This window comes from Terrapene carolina, unplaced genomic scaffold (assembly GCF_002925995.2).
Source record: "Terrapene carolina triunguis isolate 2854851 unplaced genomic scaffold, T_m_triunguis-2.0 Scaffold230, whole genome shotgun sequence".
Lineage (NCBI taxonomy): Eukaryota > Metazoa > Chordata > Testudines > Emydidae > Terrapene > Terrapene triunguis.
The window spans coordinates 2,638,327-2,653,133 of NW_020664581.1; the positions used below are offsets into that span (position 1 = coordinate 2,638,327).

Below are 14,807 nucleotides of genomic sequence, written 5' to 3' on the forward strand. Positions count from 1 at the left end.
AAAAAATCTACATTTGTAAGTTGCACTTTCACGATAGAGATTGCACTACAGTACTTGTATGAGGTGAATTGAAAAATACTATTTTGTTTTTTATTTTTACAGTGCAAATATTTGTAATAAAAAGAAGTGTACACTTCCTATTCTGTGTTGCAATTGAAATCAGTATATTTGAAAATGTAGAAAAACATCCACAAATATTTAATACATTTCAATTGGTATTCTACTGTTTAACAGTGTGATTAAAACTGCGATTAATCACAATGAATTTTTTCATTGCGATTAATATTTTTGAGTTAATCTCCTGAGTTAACTGCAATTAATCGAGAGCCCTAGTTAAAACAGAACGTCACTAAAAGCAAAGGGAAGCTAAGAAAAGTACAGTTCTTTCACAGTTTTCCTCAATGTGAGTCTCCTTTTCAATGTATTGTATATTCAGTTCTGGGCTTCAGTGTCTTGCTGTCCCTTCAAAGTAATAGGGGCCTCAGACTGAATATGTAATACATGTATTCTGTTGTATTTATTCTTGGAACAAGGAAAATGACCTTTTGGTTTCCTTGGCAACTTAGAACTTTCTTTTAGAGTGATGTCAGGAAAACAAAGTGTGTTCCTGAATGAAGTAGGTATTTCACAAGCTGAGTCTAAGGACTGCAGAGGGGAGGGACTGGTAACTGTTGTGCTTCCAGAAACCAGAATAAATGTTCATATTTGTCTACAGTATTAAACGGTAAAGCTGCAGGTAGTGTGATAGAAGGGAGTATATTCATATATGATAATGATTTTACAAAAAACTTGGCATCTACAATAAGTTCCATCTTTCTTTACTCTAACTTAAATTTCCCATTAGGTGAGGTTACATGTAAAAGATACTTCATGCCACAGTAGCCTTTCAAGGGCTTTCCTTGGTGAATAGTAACAGTATTTTCTTTTTCTTTAATTCTCAGGAAAAAGAGACGAGCGAAACTTCACATTGAAGGAAAGCTTTTTTTTTTTTTTTTTTTTTTTTTTAAGATGAATACACCCCGGGAACTGTAACCCAAATGTTTCTCTGTCCGTGGAGAAGATTTCATTTTTGAAACAAGATTTCTACGGAAGGTATGAATAAAAATATTTACTCTTCCTCTTTAAAGCTCATTTGTTTCATAATAAATACAACTGTACAATGCATCTCAGTATTCAGAACTTGAAAATTTTACTTGGCATCTTATACTGAGAGGTAGATAAGATGAGAGTGGTGATGCTGGGAGGGCGCTAACCAATGTGGTTCAGCTCCTCTGCCACCATTTGGAGGCATGTGATATACAGGAGCTCAGTCTAGTTAATCTAATGATTGCTTCTGGCCTTAAACTCTGTAAATCTATGACTCATAGATGATAAGGCCAAGAGGTACCACTGTGATAATCTGTCTTCCATATAACACATCCCATATAACTTCTCTGAACAGTTTGAACTAGAACATCTTTTAGAAAAGCTTCCAGTCTTGAGTTAAAAATTTCCAATGACAGAGACTCCACCACAACCCTCGCTAAGTTGTTCCAATGGTTCCTTGCCCGGCCTCTTAAAAATGTGCATCTTATTTCCAGTCTGAATGTGTCTAGTTTCAACTTCCAGTCATTGAATCGTGTTAGACCTTTGACTGCTAGATTGAAAAGCATATTATCACATTTTTATTCCCCATGTAGGTACTTATAGACTGTCATCAGGTCACCCCTTAAAGAGAAGTTAAGCTAGATAGACTCGAGGAGCTCAGTCACCATAAGGCAAGTTTCTTCTTCGAGTGATTGCACGTCCATTCCTTTTGAGGTGTGATGCATGTCCCCTTAGCATCCGTGCACTGCTGCACAATGGTATGAAAGGCAGGGCTGACACTGCCCTGCCCCAAAGTTCCTTCTCATTGCCCTTGATCAGTAGTGTGTCAGCTTGCTGCTGTGGTTTTTCTCCAGGGGATTTAACTCCCTTCTGACCAGCATTTACTTGGTCTTGCTAGCTAGTATTCAATCTGAGCCAGCTGATCGGTCTTGTCTAGTCTATATAGGTTGTATATAGACTAGACCGTAGTGTCTGAGTGCGTTCCAGTAGTGCATTAAGCAATGTAACTACACATCTCTCCTGTGTAGTTCTCTCATCCTCTACCCAGAAGGAGAGTTGTGTGCAGTGGAATGTCTTGTTTTAGAAGTGTGTGTGTGTTTTTTTTTTTAAATGTACCTGTTGCTGTGTGTTCACATTAGAGAAAGCAACATCAAAGAAACATGGAGCAGAAGGTTATGAGGTTCTGAGTTCCTGGGGGAGTTCATTCCGCAGTCTCAGACGTCCCTCAGAGAAGGTTCTCTCTTTCGCATAGATAAGCTTTACTCTTTATTGTTGAGAATTCCACTGTACGAGAGGGCCATAGTTGTTTCCCCCATTCTTCATCCCAGTGCTTTAGATGGCCTTTTAGAAGTCCTGGGCTCAGGCCATGGAGTGTTTTGAAGATCAGACTGAGACCTTGAACTTAATTTGAAAATCTGTTGGAAGCCAGTATAGAGAGCAGAGGGCAGTTTGGTATGTTTATGGTAGTTTGTATTGCTGAGGAGATGGGCTGCAGTGTTCTGAACTAGTTCAGGTTTCCTAAGTGCTGAAGGCTTCATGCCCAGGTATATTGTCTTGCTGTAATCCAGCCAAGAGGTGATCAAGGCATGAATATCTGAAACCAGGTCTTCTTCCACCAGGATGGGATGGAGTTTCCTAGCCAAGCAGAGGGGTAGCAAGCAGTACTTGTGAATTCTGCTATGTGAGGATTCAGCATCAGTGAGGAATCCAAGATTACTTCTAGACTACGGACTGACTGGACTAATTGTGGTGTGTCTCTTCAACCAACGGAGAGTGCACTGAAGCTGCAAGCTCCTCAAAATACTTTCTTCTGCCCACCAGCATCACCTCTGGTTTGCTTGGGTTCAGTTTCAGCCAGCTGTTCTTCATCCATGAACTGGTCTTCTCCAAGCACTAGGCAATCTTGGTGGTAGTGCTGTGGTGAAGGATAGATAGAGCTCTGTGTCAGCTGTGTATCACTGGTATTTGAGTTCATGTAGACACTGAAAAGGAGCAGATTGAAAATTGATCCTTGTGGAACTTTACAAGCGAGGGGACTAGTGGTGATGCTGCAGTTCCCCATTACTACTCACTGGGTTCATCCCTCTAGGAAGGACTTAGACCATTTTAGTACATTATCCTGAACCCATGCCACGTCTCCGGCAAGACAGCAGAATCTCATGACCAACATCAAATGCTGCCTATCTGTTGTAGGCATTGTGATATTCTGGTGATGGGACTGGTTACATCTGTGGAAAAGTAGATGATCAGCTTGGTTTAATTAGCGTAAGTTTGGCATTGGAGCCTGTGGTGACTTACTACCTCTTTTAGTGGTCTGATGCAGATTTTGAAGAGGAGGCAAACTAAAATGGATACCTCTGGACACATGGGAATGTGCTCTTGGTAAGGAGAAGCCTGTCACCACTCTGGAGGTTTCCTTGAAGAGGACTGATTGGATTGCCTTAGACAACAAATGCTTTGACACAGTATTGCAGCATTGAGAACTAAGTGCAAAACCCATCTCACATTAAATAGTGTATGTAGAGAGACTATCTCTCTCTTACAAGCACTCCTACCTGTTAACTTTCAAATGATCCTCACACACAAAGAAAGGGGAAAGTTTGTTTTTTGTTACATGTTTTAATTAGAAGGGGCTCAGATACAACAGTTATGAGGATCATATAAGAAGAGTCCTGCGTATTTCATGATTTCATAGGCATAGAGTTTGTCTTGGAATTCAGCCCTTGATGGATAATTGTGCTCCAGAATCTCAGCTTTCATTTCAAAATGTTTCTTAGCCCATATAATTGTGGCGATGATTTTGAAAATGTGAAGTGTGCATCCAGTGTTGATTTAAGAATTGTCAGGGATGGAGAATGCACCAGAATCCTTGGTCATTTGTTCCAATGGTTAATTACTCTCACTGTTAAAAATTTACACCTTATTTCTAATCTGAATTTGTCTACTTCAAATTCCAGCCATTGGACTGTGTTAGACCTTTCTCTGCTAGACTGAAGAGCTCATCATTAAATATTTGTTCTTCGTGTAGATTCTTATAGACTGTTATCAAGTCCCCCCTTAATCTTTACTTTAAGCTAAATAGATTGAACTCTTTGAGCCTATCACTGTACAGCAGGTTTTCTAATCCTTTAATCATTCTTCTCTGAACCCTCTCCAATTTATCACTTGCTGAAACCAGTTACAAACTGCCCACTTCTCTGGTGTACTTCTGGGGAAGGAGGTTCTGAGCTAGGTTGTTTGGACAGAATAATGAGGAGCCACAGCCTGGGAAGCTGGGCTACCTGAAGAGCATGGGGGAGAGGGGAAGCCTCAGAAATTATAATTTTTAACAATCAGTAAGAACATAAGAATGGCCATGCTGTGTCAGACCAAAGGTCCATCTAGCCCAGTATCCTGTCTTCCGACAGTGGCCAATGCCAGGTGCCCCAGAGGGAATGAACAGAACAGGGAATCATCAAGTGATTCTTTCCCTGTCACTCATTCCCAGCTTCTGGCAAACAGAAGCTAGAAACATCATCCCTGCCCATCCTAGCTAATAGCCATTGAAGGACCTATCCTCCATGAACTAATCTAGTTCTTTTTTGAACCCTGTTATAGTCTTGGCCTTCACAACATCCTCTGGCAAAGAGTTCCACAGGTTGACTGTGCCTTGTGCGAAGAAATACTTCCTTTTGTTCGTTTTAAACTTGCTGCCTATTAATTTCATTTGGTGACCCCTAGTTCTTGTGTTATGAGGAGTAAATAAGACTTCCTTATTTACTTTCTCCACACCAGTCATGATTTTATAGATATCAATCATATCCCCCCTTAGTTATCTTTTTTCCAAATTGAATAGTCGCAGTCTTATTAATCTCGCCTCATACGGAAGCCGTTCCATATCCCTAATAATTTTTGTTGCCCTTTTCTGAACCTTTTCCCATTCCAATATGTCTTTTTTGAGAGGGAGCGACCACATCTGCACGCAGTATTCAAGATGTGGGTGTACCATGGGTTTATATAGAGGCAATATGATATTTTCTGTCTTATTATCTATCCCTTTCTTAATGATGCCCAACATTTTGTTTGCTTTTTTGACTGCTGCTGCACATTGAATGCATGTTTTCAGAGAACTATCCACAATGACTCCAAGATCTTTCTTGGGTGGTAACAGCTAATTCAGACCCCATCATTTTATATGTATAATTGGGATTATGTTTTCCAGTGTGCATTGAATGTCATCTGCCATTTTGTTGCCCAGTCATCCAGTTTTGTGAGATCCTTTTGTAACTCTTCTCAGTCTACCTGGGACTTAACTATCTTGAGTAGTTTTGTATCATCTGCAAATTTTGCCATCTCACTGTTTATCCCTTTTTCCAGATCATTTATGAATATGTTGAATAAGACTGGTCCCAGTAAAGACCTCTGGGGGACACCACTATTTACCTCTCTCCATTCTGAAAACTGACCATTTATTCTTACCGTTTGTTTTCTATCTTTTAACCAGTTACCAGTCCATAAGAGGACCGTCCCTCTTATCCCATGACAGTTTACTTTGCTTAAGAGTCTTTGGTGAGGGACCTTGTCAAAGGCTTTCTGAAAATCTAAGTACACAATATCTACTGGATCCCCCTTGTCCACATGCTTGTTGACCCCCTCAAAGAATTCTAGTAGATTGGTGAGGCACAATTTCCCTTTACAAAAACCATGTTGACTATTCCCCAACAAATTATGTTCATCTATGTGTCTGACAATCTTGTTCTTTATTATAGTTTCAGTAAGTTTTGTATCAATGAGAGTTTTCCCCTGAGCTGTACATGTGTGTGTTTTGCATTGGAAGGAAAAAAGGGAGAGGATGAAACATATTGTATGGCAATAAAATAGATCAATGTTGCCAGAGAATTTAGGAGTGGTTGTTTATAATTCACAGAAGTACACACTTATAGATAGATTAGGTGTTGCAAACAAAATCCTGAGGAATGACTTTTTAATTAAATAACTGTATTGTCAGGTGCAATTCATATGAAAAATTCTTCTGACCATTTGAACACTGAGTTCTATACAAAATGTTTGCAGCATTCTTTTACAGTTAAATGAAGACTAATAGTTGTAAAATGCTAATATACAAGCTTTCAAAGAAATGCAGTTAGTCAATCTTGCATCTTCTATTAGATCACACTGACTAAATGATTCATCTAGTGGTTGGCATTTTAATAGCTCATAGTGGTAAATACTGTGTCCTTTCTCTGGCTCTGTTCCCCTCCAACCCCCCCCCCCCCTCCAAAAAAGCCCAGATAGATATTTTGCCACATATAAGGCTTGTCTTCACTGGAACAGTTAGCTCAAGTTAGCATGCTTGAGTTACTCTAGCTAGAGTGAGTGACCACACTTCAAAAAAACACTGGAGTTTCAAAACTACACTGGAGTGATACGGAGTGATTTGATTTAAATGCAGTAGGAGCAAGAGAGCACAGAAAGTAAACGTCCTTTACTTAGCGGGGAAGGAGAGCTAATAACAGATGACATCAAGAAGGCTGAGGTGTTCAATGCCTATTTTGGTTCTCTTCACTAAAAAGGTTAATTGTGACCAGATACTCCACACAATTAATATTAACAAGGGGGAAAGGTATTAGAGCCAAAATAGGGAAAAAACAGATTAAAATATTTAGATAATTTAGATAAATTAGATGTATTCAATTTGGCAGCGCTTGCTGAAATTCATCTAGGGTATTTAAGGAACTAGCTGAAGCATTCACAGAACCATTAGCAATTGTCTTTGAGAACTCATGGAGGACAGGTGAGGTCCCAGAGGGCTGGAGAAGGCAAACATAGTACAGTCCCTGTTTTAAAAAGGGGAACAAAGATGACTAGAGGTATTACAGACCCGTGAGCCTAACTTCTATACCTGGAAAAATAGTGGAACAAATTATTAAACAATCAATTGGTAAGAAGGACGATAGCAGGTTAAAAGTAATAGCCAACATGGATTTTTCAAGAGCAAATCATTGCAAACAACCCCATTTTCTTCTTTGACTATGGCTACAGCTGGCTTAGTGGATAGGAAGGAAGAAGTAGACGTGATTTTTAGTAAGGCTTTTGACAGTCTCATAGACATTCTCATAAGCCAACTAGGGAAATGTGGTATAAATGAAATTACTATAAGTTGTGTGCAGAGTTGGTTGAAAGATCACATTCAAAGAGTAGTTATCAGTGGTTTGCTGTCAAACTTAAAGATCCTGCAGGAGGTTTGTTCTTAGACCGGTACCAATTTAGTATTTTCATAAATGATTTGGTTAATGGAGTACAGAATATGCTTATAAAGTTGATGGATGACAGCAAGCTGGGAGGGATTGCAAGCACTTTGGAGGACAGGATTAGAATTTAAAACGACCTTGACAAATTGGAGAATTGGTCTGAAATCAATAAGATGAAATTAAATAAAGACAAGGGCAAAATACTATACTTAAGAAGGAAAAATGAAATGTATAACTACAAAATGGGGAATAATTGGCTAGGTGGTAGTACTGCTGAAAGGGATCTGGAGTCTATAGTGCATCACATGAGCCAAAAATGTGATGGAGTTGTGAAAAAGGCTAATAACATTCTGGGGTGTGTGATCCAGGAGTGTCATATATAAGACATGAGAAGTAAGTGTCCCGCTGTATTTGGCACTGCTGAGGCCTCAACTGGAGTAGCATGTCCATTTCTGGGCGCCACACTTTAGGAAACATGGACAAATTGGAGAGAGTTTAGAAGGGAACAACAAAAATGATTAAAAGTTTAGAAAACCTGACTTATGAGGAAAGGTTAAAAACCCTGGGCATATTTAGTCTTGAGAAAAGAAGACTGAGGGAGGATCTGATAACAGCCTTCAAATATGTTAAATGCTGTTATAAAGGGGATGGTGATCAACAGCTCTCCATGTTCTGGGGCCCACATTTCAGGAAAGATGTGGACACGTTGGAGAAAGTCTAGAGAAGAGCAACAAAAACGATTAAAGGTCTAGGAAACATAGAATATCAGGGTTAGAAGGGACCTCAGGAGGTCATCTAGTCCAACCCCCTGCTCAAAGCAGGACCAATCCCCAACTAAATCATCCCAGCCGGGGCTTTGTCAAGCCTGACCTTAAAAACCTCTGAGGAAGGAGATTCCACCACCTCCCTAGGTAACCCATTCCAGTGCTTCACCACCCTCCTAGTGAAACAGTTTTCCCTAATATCCAACCTAAACATCCCCCACTGCAACTTGAGATCATTACTCCTTGTTCTGTCATCTGGAGTGACCTGTTCATGAGGGAAGATTGAAAAAATTGGGTTTGTTTAGTCTGGAAAAGAGTACATTGAGAGGGGATATGATAGCAGTTTTCAAGTACATAAAAGGTTCTTACAAGGAGGAGGGAGAAAAATTATTCTCCTTAACCTCTGAGGATAGGACAAGAAGCTCTGGGCTTAAATTGCAGCAAGGGAGGTTTAGGTAGGATGTTAGGAAAAACTTCCTAACTGTCAAGATGGTTAAGCACTGGAATAAATTGCCTAGGGATGTTATGGAATCTCCATCATTGGAGATTTTTAAGAGCAGGTTAGACAAACACCTGTCAGAGATGGTCAGATAATACTTAATCCTGCCATGAGTGTAGGGGCTGGACTAGATCAGTGGTTCTCAACCAGGGGAACGTGTCAAGCTTGACCTTAAAAACCTCTAAGGATGGAGATTCCACCACCTCCCTAGGTAACCCATTCCAGTGCTTCACCATCCTCCTAGTGAAATAGTGTTTCCTAATATCCAACCTAAACCCCCCCCACTGCAACTTGAGACCATTGCTTCTTATTCTGTCATCTGCCACCACTGAGAACAGCCGAGCTCCATCCTCTTTGGAACCCCCCTTCAGGTAATTGAAGGCTGCTATCAAATCCCCCCTCATTCTTCTCTTCTGCAGACTAAATAACCCCAGTTCCCTCAGCCTCTCCTCGTAAGCCATTGTAGATACTGTGTTGCTTATGTCAACTGTTCTGGCTTTCAGAAGCAGTTCCACAAGGCCCCACACTGACAGTATAATCGATATAAGCACTCGTAGTGACGTGCACTTAGGGCCGGCTCCAGCGTTTATGTCGCCCCAAGCAGCGGAAAGAAAGGAAAAAAGGTTGGATACTAGGAGAAACTTTCTAAGGCCAGGCCTACACTACAAACGTGCATTGCTATATCTACATCGCTCAGGGTGTGAAAAATCCGCACCCTGAGTGACGCAGTTATATTGACCTAATCCCCAGTGTAGAAAGCACTATGCGGATGGGAGAGCTTCTCCCTTCCACATAGCTACTCCCTCTCATGGAGGTGTATTAACTACGCCCACTGGAGAAGCTGTCCCGTCGGCTTAGCAGCATCTTCACTAAAGCATTCCAGCGGCACAGCTGCAGCTTTCAAAGTGTAACCTGCCTGAACTATAAGGGTAGTTACATTCTGGAGTTGGCTTCCAATGGAGGTTATGGAATCCCCGTCCTTGGAGGTTTTTAAGAGCAGGTTAGCCAAACACCTGTCAGGGATGGTCTACGTGTGCTTGGTTCTGCCTTAGTGCAGAGGCAGGGCTTGATGACCTCTCGAGGACCCTTGCCGCCCTGCATTTCTATGATTCAGTGATTAGCAAGCAGCACAGAGTAATTGGATTAGAAAAGAGTGGATTAGCTGCTCAGTTTAAACTGAGCTGTTGCACTGCAGCTGCATCACTAGCTCAAGCATCAGCATCACTAGCAAACACTGCATTTTAATACAGATAAATGTAAATGTACACATGTAGGAACAAAGAATGCAGGCCATACTTAAAGGATGGGGGACCCTATCCTGGGAAGCAGTGACTCTGAAAAAGATTTGGGGGCGATAGTCGATAATCAGCTGAACATAAGCATCCAGTGTGACGCTGTGGCCAGAAGAGCTGATGTTTTCCTGAGATGCATAAATGGGAACCTTGAGTAGGAGTGGAGAGGTTATTTTACCTCTGTATTTGGCAGTGGTGCTACCACTGCTTGAATACTCTGTCCAGTTATGGTGCTCACAATTCACAAAGGATGTTGATAAACTGAAGAGGGTTCAGAGAAAAGCTATGAGAATGATTAAAGGATTTAGATTCAAAGAGCTCAGGCTAGTTACCTTAACAAAGAGAAGGCAAAGGGGTGAGTTGATTACAGTCTAGAAATATCTACGTGGGAAACAAATATATAATAGTGGAATCTTCAGTCTAGCAGAGAAAGGTATAACATGATCCAATGGCTGAAAGTTGAATCTAGACAAAGTCAGACTGGAAATATGATTACATTTTAAACAGTGAGAGTAATTAACCATTGGAAAAATTTACCAAGGGTTGTGGTGGATTCTCTATCCCTGACAATTCTTAAATCAAGATTGGGTGCTTTTCTAAAAGATCTGTTCTACGGATTCTTTTGGGGAAGGTCTGTGACATATTCCAGTTATACAGGAAGTTAGATTAGATTATCACTGTGGTCCCTTCTGGTCTTGAATCTATGAACAACCTCACCTTCTACCCCCCACAGGCCAGAAACAATGCTGTAAGCTACAGTTCAAACTGGAGATTTTTGTGTGGGGATGGGAGTCAGGTTAGGGATAACACTTGAGTTGTAACTAGAGCTAACTGAGCTGTGACACCCTTCCTGTAGTAAAAGTAGTCAGTTTGCTTCACATCTGCCATAGGTCATCTTAATTTAGGTTTTTATTCTTACCCGGCTGAGGAGTTGCATTGAATTCCGATGTGCAATGCAAAAACCTTCCTCTTTTCTTTGTGGGTTTTATTGACTAAGGTATTTGCTGACAACCTACAGTGCTCTTAATTATTTTTCCTTTTCATCAAAATAACATGTAAACCAATTTTGAAGCAAAAATCTTGTTACAAATTATGCGTCATCTTCAAAGAATTCTTACAATATAATTTTCACCAAATAGTGTAGATAGAAAACTCACTGAGGCAAGAAGTATTGTTCTTTTTCTGTATAGTGACTAACAGATTGGGTTCTGAGCCTCGTTTGGCATTCTTGGGCACCTCTATGATATAAAAAAAAATGGAAATGAAATAATATTCCTTCCAAATGCATGATTAATAGTTCACTGGTGAAAGACAGATAACTTCACATGCAGTATATACGGAATTACAATTTCTAGCATACTTCCCCTAGAATCACTTTGTGATATAAAAGTATAGAAAACATTAGGACATTACACTTAGCCAAAATAACGTGTTATTCCTTGACTTTAGCAAAGTTTTTGATACGGTCTCCCACAGTATTCTTGCCGGCAGGTTAAAGAAATATGGGCTGGATGAATGGACTATAAGGTGGATAGAAAGCAGGCTAGATCGTCGGGCTCAATGGGTAGTGATCAATGGCTCCATGTCTAGTTGGCAGCTGGTATCATGCGGAGTGCCCCAGGGGTCAGTCCTGGGGCCGGCTTTGTTCAATATCTTCATTAATGATCTGGAGGATGGCGTGGACTGCACTCTCAGCAAGTTTGCAAATGACACTAAACTGGGAGAAGTGGTAGATATGCTGGAGGGTAGGGATAGGATACAGAGGGACCTAGACAAATTAGAGGATTGGGCCAAAAGAAATCTGATGAGGTTTAGCAAGGACAAGTGCAGAATTCTGCACTTAGGACGGAAGAATCCCATGCACTGCTACAGACTAGGGACCGAATGGCTAGGCAGCAGTTCTGCAGAAATGGACCTAGGGGTTACAGTGGATAAGAAGCTGGATATGAGTCAACAGTGTGCCCTTGTTGCCAAGAAGGCTAACGGCATTTTGGGCTGTATAAGTAGGGGCATTGCCAGCAGATTGAGGGACGTGATCATTCCCCTCTATTCGACATTGGTGAGGCCTCATCTGGAGTACTGTGTCCAGTTTTGGGCCCCACACTACAAGAAGGATGTGGAAAAATTGGAAAGAGTCCAGGGGAGGGCAACAAAAATGATTAGGGGGCTGGAGCACATGACTTATGAGGCGAGGCTGAGGGAACTGGGATTGTTTAGTCTCCAGAAGAGAAGAATGAGGGGGGATTTGATAGCTGCTTTCAACTACCTGAAAGGGGGTTCCAAAGAGGATGGATCTAGACTGTTCTCAGTGGTAGCAGATGACAGAACAAGGAGTAATGGTCTCAAGTTGCAGTGGGGGAGGTTTACGTTGGATATTAGGAAAAACTTTTTCACTAGGAGGGTGGTGAAGCACTGGAATGGGTTCCCTAGGGAGGTGGTGGAATCTCCTTCCTTAGAGGTTTTTAAGGTCAGGCTTAACAAAGCCCTGGCTGGGATGATTTAGTTGGGGATTGGTCCTGCTTTGAGCAGGGGGTTGGACTAGATGACCTCCTGAGGTCCCTTCCAACCCTGATATTCTATGATTCTATGAATGTTGCTTCACTTAATCCTGCCCCTCTGGGGAAACCCTTCAGATTTTCTCTTATGTAACCCAATGAATGATCCATTAAAGAGTAATTAGAAAAAGATTTCTAAAGTATATAAAAGAAAGAAAATAGCATCACCACTTAAATCTACATATCTGTGTAACTTGTAAGCTAAAATGTTGCAAGTAGGATGTCTTGTGCACGCATGCTCTAAATGTTTCTCAGCTCTAAGACTTCCTCTTTTCTCAAGAAAGCAAGAATATTAGGTTCCAAATCTGGTGCCTTTTACATTTATTATTTATATTTATTGTGGTAGCACCCAAAATGTGCTGCTTTGTATATAGACATATAGAAAAAAGCTTACCATTGGAAAGACCTCCCCACCCTGGCAAAAAAAAAAATGGTGGGGGAATGAGATACAAAATACAAGAAGGATGGTCAACACGATGGCTGGAATGTATATTCTTAGTTTCACTTTTGTTAGGGGTTTTCTGTATGCACAATCAATCCCTAACTACCCCTGTACCCATTAATAATTAGATGGCTCATTTCGTCTACACCTCACAGTAGAAGAGGGTGCGAAGAAGGAATTTGAATGAGACTAATTATTATTATTTGTATTACTGTAGAGCGTAGGAGTTCTAGTCATGGCCCAGGACCCCATTGTGCTAGTCACTGTACATACACAGAACAAAAAAGACAGTCTCTTCCCCAAAGAGCTTACAGCCTTGTGGGTCATTGAGTCCATTCCAAGTGTAAGGGGGGCATGGAAGAAGGCAGGAACATGGTTGTGGAAGAAGCAAATCAACACACTATTGAAGCTGGCAGCATTGTTAGAAAGGTCATAGAAACAATTTTTCTAAACACCAGACATTTCTTTAATTAAGAGAACAAACAATAATGCTTTAATATGTTTCCAGCTATATGCACGTGCAACTTGTCCTTTAGAAATTAATCATGGAATCATAGAATGTGGGACTGGAAAGGATCTCGAGAGGTCAGTTACTTTATTTAAAAATCTGTTGCTGTCAACCTTGGGCAGGGCTTGATTTGGGGTTGTGGGGAATAGTGGTACTCTCTCAAGCTCTGACACAGCTCGTGGTAGATTGTGCAGATTTCAAAATATAAACTTGTATGCAGTGCTGGGCTTCTCAGGTTGGGCTCTCCTTCACTGGAGTTCTGATACACCTGGGAGAAGGGTCAAATTAAGGCATAAGCACCACAGGCACATGTCTGGAGCTCTTGCTTCCCAGAATCAAGTGATAACCTCAGATTCTTAACATTCATTTATTTAAAAAAATTGTCTGGTACTTAGGTTTGGGAAGAAGAACTTGAAAATATGACCTCAATGTAAATGGTGCAGTGACATCTGCCTGAATCTGTAAACAGCCTCTGACAGAAAGAGAAGCCGCATTCACTAGATCAGCATGTGACGTTCTGTACCTCATGGGAACACCCCAAACCCCCATGTTCATCTTTATAATATGATTGTGTGGTATCTAATGCAAAGTTTGTCATGTTGGGTGTCTTCGGAAGGCTCATGATGCACTGAGCATTGTTGTTATAGTGATGTTATAATAATTGTTGTTACAGTAATGTTATAGTAATGTTGGAGGTTGTAATTTCATGTATATAGTTATGAGGCTGAAAATTTGTCCTCATGGCTTAAAATAAGCCCAGACAAAAACTCTCCAAAAGCAGAGGGGCAGTTCACACCTCATCAGGGCATGTATGGGACAAACCCAGCCCAGCCTCACAGGAACAAAAAACACTGGCCTAGGCAACAACAAAGGATCTGTTGGACTCTTGAGTGAGTCACCCCCCTTCCTTTTGTCAGTCAGGGACTGCGATGAGGTAAGGCTCACCTGACTGTGAAGGGGGGGGGTTGGGGCAAAGCCAACAGGGAAGAAAGGACATGATAAAAGGGAGAGACATTTGCCAGGCTCTTTCCCCTCTCTTCCACCTACCTCGACAGACCACCACCACCACCAAGCGACTGAAGCTCTGATCAAAGGGGAGAGCCTGGCTGAAGGGCAACCAGCCAGCCTGTGGTGAGAAGCATCTAAGTTTGTAAGGGCATTGAAAGTGTTAAGATCAGCTTAGAATGCGTTTTGCTTTTATTTCATTTGACCAAATCCAACTTGTTGTGCTTTGACTTATAATCACTTAAAATCTGTCTTTATAGTTAATACATTTGTTTGTTTATTCTACCTGAAGCAGTGCTTTTAGTTTGAAGCATGTCAGAGACTCCCCTTGGGATAACAAGCCTGGTACATATCAATTTCTTTGTTAAATTGACGAACTGTATAAGCTTGCAGCGTCCAGCGGGCATAACTGAACACTGCGAGACG

At 41.1% G+C, this 14,807-nt stretch overlaps 1 protein-coding gene across 3 annotated transcripts in view; it reads left to right on the top strand.

Moving 5' to 3' along the window:
• The first annotated feature begins 1,008 nt into the window (after positions 1 to 1,008).
• PPP6R2 (protein phosphatase 6 regulatory subunit 2) overlaps positions 1,009 to 14,807 on the top strand; it is a 111,109-nt gene continuing 97,310 nt past the window's right edge. For all 3 annotated transcript variants that reach the window (XM_026656382.2, XM_026656383.2, XM_026656384.2), the window contains exon 1: positions 1,009 to 1,092. The gene's annotated coding sequence lies outside the window, so the exon portion shown is untranslated. The remainder of the gene's footprint in view (positions 1,093 to 14,807) is intronic.